Here is a 5,874-nt window from a genome sequence, read left to right as displayed (position 1 = left end):
ATTCAGATTTTCTTCTTATTCTTTGAAATATTTAGATTTTCCTGTGTGACCGGACTTTTTTGTCACCCTGTAATAGAAAAAGCCTTGCTGTCACATCGGATTGCTATGAATCAAATTTCACCTGCTTATGCACTGTTCAAAGCTGCATTTTAAATTTCTCTTTAAAGAAACTCTTAGATCAAGTTCACTCGTGTTGGAAGAAAGTGGTAGAAACTTTGACACTTCAAGCACATAAGCATGTAATGAAATGTAATGAAATTTAATTATATGGGAGAGTGGGGAATCATGGGCTACTTTTTTTCGTTGTTCCATAACTTCTTCATAATCGATGATAAAATGAAAAAAAATGGTATTGTTTTCTACATTTTCAAGGTATCATAAGGTATTTTTATAAATTTTTTAAAAAGTTATTTTTCCCAAATTCTGACTGTTTAAAAAAAAAGCAATATTTTTTGGATATTGAAAAATGGTGGGGAATCGTGGGCCACTAAATCCAAATTGACCAAATAACATGCAAAGTTTATGAGTGGACCCAAAACTGTGATTTCATAATTCATTTCGTTATTTTAAAGCAATTTCAGATGATGAAATAAAAAAGAGAGCTGTGTATGATCGAATAGATTCAAAAACCTGGCTCGCGAACGTTTTGGCAAAATTCCTTACATAGAATGGACAAAATATTTTTCATAACTCTTCATTTGGCATAAGAAAACTATTTTAAGTTCTGAATGTGTATAAAAACATAAAAATAAAGGTGGTTAAAGATGTGTGACCCACGATTCCCCACAAGCTATGATTTGCAAATTGGTTGCGTTTGTCTGACTTATTGATGTTTCATCAAAAATTCCTTTTCCACGTGAAAGACTAGATCATAAGCGTATGCGCATATTTTTGTTATGAACTTTAGGTTCCCCATCGATGCAATTAGAAAGTGTATTTTTAATTATGATAGTAAATTTTTCTAACTTTTTTTAGCTTGATAAATAACAGAAGCATATGATGCGTATTTAAGTCAAAAACATATAGATATACATGCTCACGCAAAGCGACGACTATGACAGTTGGTTCTAGATTTTTATCTCAACACACATCTGAGATATTAAAAGTGGCCCACGTTTCCCCATGGCCCACGATACCCCACTCTCCCCTATATTCTGAAATATAATGAATTGAAATGAAAAGTAATAAAATTTTAGAAAGTAATGAAATCTCCTTAATATGGATTTTAGTCTGATAGTGGTTTTGATTCAATTAATTTGCAATAATGTTTAAATCAATATCTTTATTTTTTTCATAATTCAAAATTAAAACTCCTTTCTAATTAACGATCATATATTTTACTAAATGAAATATATCATTCTGTATATAAGACCGTCTTTATGTTTTCTATCGATCGTCGTTCAATCAGGATGAAACCCAAAAAAAAAAAAACCAGAAAACACCACAACTTATTCGCTCGTTACTGACCCGTCCACTAGAAATCCAATCCACTTCATCGTTTCCCCTCGAGGGGATATTGACTGCTGTAAACAAAGTGGGGAAGGCAGAAAACTTGATGTGTACCTACATCGCTTTATGCGGAAGGAAACAGTTCAAATTTCACGTTTTGATGGTACAAAAAAAAGTGATAGCAGATTTGATTTTAATAAACATTTCAGCTGCCCAACAACAAAATCCATACAATCATACAAGTGTCGAATCAAAACTTTGCAGTTCTTATCTGTTACTGCCTCCATTATTGCAACACAAATCAATGATCACGCCGAATAAGAAGTATATTTTCTCTGCATTCATTTATGCATCATGGAGCTGGAAAACATGAATGGATTTTTAATTAAATAATAAAAATTTGTAATGCATGTTGTTGTTAGTCCTATTGGAAAATAATCCTGATATTTTTCAAAAAAAAAAAAATCTGCTTCGTTCTTACTTCAAGGTATGATAAGATAACCCAAATTAATAAGAAATAAATTAAAAGGAATCTTATCATTGAAGTTCAACAGCCGAAATAGCTCAGTTGGGAGAGCGTTAGACTGAAGATCTAAAGGTCCCCGGTTCAATCCCGGGTTTCGGCAAAAAGTTCCTTTTTTACAATTAGGTATTTGTTTAAAAAAAAATAAATTAAAATATTAGGGCTGTCCCAACGGTAGATGCAAAACACGGTTTTCGACCACGCTAAAACAGTCCGTCCGGCACCGGTGGCGTAAATTGCTGTTTTAGCACAGTTATCGATTTCAAAATTCCCAACAGTTATACGCCTTTGTTCCAAATTCATGCAAATTTGGAACAGGATTTCAAAATATACGACAGACCGATTTAGACGTTTGGGGTTCACAGTGAGAAAATTTTAGCCAATAATGATTATTTTCACACATGTTTGGGAAGCATTGGGTGTAATAATTGTTTCTTTTGGCGAAATTATTTGAATTATTTTTCCCGCCAAAACCGGTCAATACGTAACACAAATTGAGAAAACATGTTAATAAAAAACCATATCAAGTAAAAAAAAATATGTCACACTATTCTTGACTTTATATTTTAATAAATAGCTTTTTGCCTCAACGAATTTGTGAGCCCAGTCAGCGTTTCTCGAGTTCAAACGTTATATGAATAAGAATAGGAAAATAACAGAATCATCCTAATTAAATTAACGCTAAACAACAATAAACTTTTTAAAAATTTAAAAAATTTGAATATTAGTGTAATGACCGATTTTTGTCAAAAGTTGTTAACATTATTAATAATCTACACGAACAATATATCATATTTCACGGTTTTAATATAATGATATGGAAAATCGTGAAATATGATAACATTGACTAAACTGACATGATTCTTAGAAAAAATTCCTTTCAATTTCTGGCTAAAAAGCCGTCTGCTACATTACAAACTACTGATAATCACGAAAATTTTATTTAAGAATACTTAAAAGAGCATGTTTGCCAATCTGTTTAGTTTGCCCAAACAAAAGCACAAATATGTTTAATGAATTTTTACCTATAAACAAGAACTGGTAAACTAAATTAATATTTGGAATCAGCACCCCAAAATGAGTCAATTTTTAAAAGAAAAATGTTTTTTTTGTTAGAATTAAGCTTTTTTTTCTCGCTGCGTATAGTCATTTTGGCTTTTAAAGCTTCGTTCAACCATAGATAAAAATCGGTTTCAACGGTTCGACCAATGTTTTGGTCGAAACTAGTCAGGTCGTTGTCAATAAGCAAGTTGAAACTAATCAAAATAGTCAAAACCGATCCAGCTCGACAGGGGGTTTCGTCACGGCCTGGAAGAAATTGGTCGAAGTCAATTGGAAAAAGAAAGGTATTCAATCGTCAATCCATTTCTACTTGTTTCGAACAAACTTCATTAAAAAGACTTTAAGTTTATGAAATCTTGGTAGAATAATGACGGTGTAAAACTCAAAACTTTGCAATTGAAATGAGTTTTTTCTTCTCAATTATTGAGTGTCTGCAATAAAAGTGTACCCGTTTTAAATTTGCTATCACACCGGTGGGGAGCGCGTGTTTTAGCCGATTCCAACATTTAAAATTTTGCTAAAACTGGTATACCTAAAACCAATATTTAGACCTGAACCGTTGCAGTTGCTCTTAGAGATGGAAAGGAAAAGAAAAAGTAAATAAAAATTATCATCTTTTTGCAATGTTAAGATTTTTACAAACTTGAGACAACATCAAAAAGCTATTTGATTGCCGAAAGCCGGGATTGAACCGGGGACCTTTAGATCTTCAGTCTAACGCTCTCCCAACTGAGCTATTTCGGCTTATGGTTCAGCGTTTCATAACATAACAGGAGTATATTGAAAAAAAAAACTCTTCTTTTGTTCATTACTCATAAATCTTGTTAACGATGGAACAGTTAGATATTGTGTTTTAAATGAAAATTTTGTACACAATATTCATTTTTGCTGCACCTTTTGGACGTGAGATAACATTTGGCGTGGTACATTTGCAGTGCTTAAGGTGTAATTATACAAGTAATATTTACTGTCTTATGCTTTGAAAATTCTATTCCAAGCCCATTTTTTGTTGATGCTCATACCAGCATAAACAGTATCCTAAGTGACGATCGCTCAAAATGTCAGCAAACGAAGGTCACTTTTGCGAGCTAACGATGCACACACAGCCCGCATCGCCACATCCGACCACAGTCAGTGAGTCCCAGACGTGCTTCGGTAAGCTTTTCCAAACACTTCCGGTTGTTGTTCGGTTGCGGAGATTCTTCCGGTGTCTCGTTTCAGTTAAACCGCCTCAGGCCTGCTTTCAAAAGTTCGACATAACTAGTGGCCAGCATAAACATTTCATACCGAATATTCCCCGAGGGAGCGGCCACAGGAAATTCCTCATATTCCCCGATGCACACCAAAGAGAGAAAAAGTTCAACCGCAATCCCACTCAGCTCAGTTCCAAACAGAAACATCAGCAGCAGCAGCAACGTCATCGTTAGGAAGGAAAGAAAGAAAGCTTCCGGTTTTCTCCCGGCACCAAAGCGCACCATTCGTGTGGAAGGATTCGAGAATTCTGAATACGAGAAACTCTCGCTGTCTGCCGCACACACATTCTGAATCCGGTGCTGGAGCGTGTGTTCCTCATGGTTATTGTTGGTGGAAGGCCACGAGTTATTCTGGGAGCCACGTTTTGGAGCAGCACAGATGAATTAACCCAGAAATAGATGGGAAAATTGGAAGCAACAGTATACAGCATAAACGACAGAGAAGAAAAAAAAGTTTGAACATCCGGTGACGATTTATTGTTCTGATAAACTTTCGTAAAAAAACAGGTAGGGTCAAGTGGGGTAATTATGAACACGGGGTAATTCCGAACAAGAGCCATACGCGCTGCTGTGGGGGATGAATTAAAACAAAAAGTTCCAAAAGTGGTAGTTTAACATCCGATTGATAGCTGTAAGGTGTTTCCGATCGGTTTTCAAATCATAGTGATATCATTTCAGATGTTTTAAAAAACCATTACCTCGTGAAACGGAAATCGTTTCGGACAATGTTTAATGTTTTGAATATCTGATCATAGGAAATCCAGCTAGAATGTTGCTATCACATGTTTTACATCCAGTTTATGATGCTCTGTCAGGATTTTGAAGAAATTTTGAAAAAAAATATTCGCACTGATTCACAGATCAGTGTTCATATTTACCCCATAGTTTGCGTCCTATGGGGTAATTATGAACACATCTTCTTATGCATTTCCTGAACTTTCTAATGCTTTTTAATGGTCAAATGATTTATTCATCAACTTGGGGGGCCATTCACTAATTACCCAAGCATTTCCAGACCCCTTTCCCCCTCCTCCCCTTGTAAGAAATTTCTTTAGAAACTACTCCCCCCTCGACCCTATTCTATAGGATCTTAACACATTAACGACCGTGAAGAAGCCGGGAAACACATACATTCGACATAACCCACTGGACCAAATTCAATAAGGCCAGAGCAAATTTTAAATCCTTCTTTTGTCACTGGAAGTTGGAACATCGCGAGGAGGGGGTCAATAAAAAATAATGCGAAAAACGAATAAATTGAAATAAATTGCACGGAAGCTTGTATTCAACAAAATTGCTACTATATCATAGCACAAAATCTTAACATCAAGTAATTTTTTATCGAATAATTCAATCGTTCAATCAAATCGAGGAAACAAAATATGGAATAACTCCCATGTTCTTAAATTTGTTTTTTGGACTTGTAATCTTTCAGATGTTGGAATTATTTTTCGAAATTCTCATAAATTACTTCAAACTTCATTTATTTCCCCCTTTGGGTTTTTGGAAATTTCGAAGGGGGGGGGGGGGGGGGGGTTTTGACAAAAGAAGAAATTGATATTTGTTCGTTGATAGAAAAAAGGGTTA

The 5,874-nt window shown here is 34.8% G+C and overlaps 2 non-coding genes across 2 annotated transcripts; one reads left to right on the top strand and one right to left on the bottom strand.

Moving 5' to 3' along the window:
- Window positions 1-2,002: 2,002 nt before the first annotated feature.
- Trnaf-gaa (transfer RNA phenylalanine (anticodon GAA)) lies at window positions 2,003-2,075 on the top strand. The gene has a single exon. It is a non-coding gene; the product is annotated as a tRNA-Phe (tRNA).
- Window positions 2,076-3,705: 1,630 nt separating this feature from the next.
- Trnaf-gaa (transfer RNA phenylalanine (anticodon GAA)) lies at window positions 3,706-3,778 on the bottom strand. The gene has a single exon. It is a non-coding gene; the product is annotated as a tRNA-Phe (tRNA).
- Between the last annotated feature and the right edge of the window lie 2,096 nt (window positions 3,779-5,874).

This window comes from Uranotaenia lowii, chromosome 2 (assembly GCF_029784155.1).
Source record: "Uranotaenia lowii strain MFRU-FL chromosome 2, ASM2978415v1, whole genome shotgun sequence".
Classification (NCBI taxonomy): domain Eukaryota; kingdom Metazoa; phylum Arthropoda; class Insecta; order Diptera; family Culicidae; genus Uranotaenia; species Uranotaenia lowii.
Note: the sequence above shows the minus strand (reverse complement) of the source record. Positions and strands in the feature narration are given on the sequence as shown.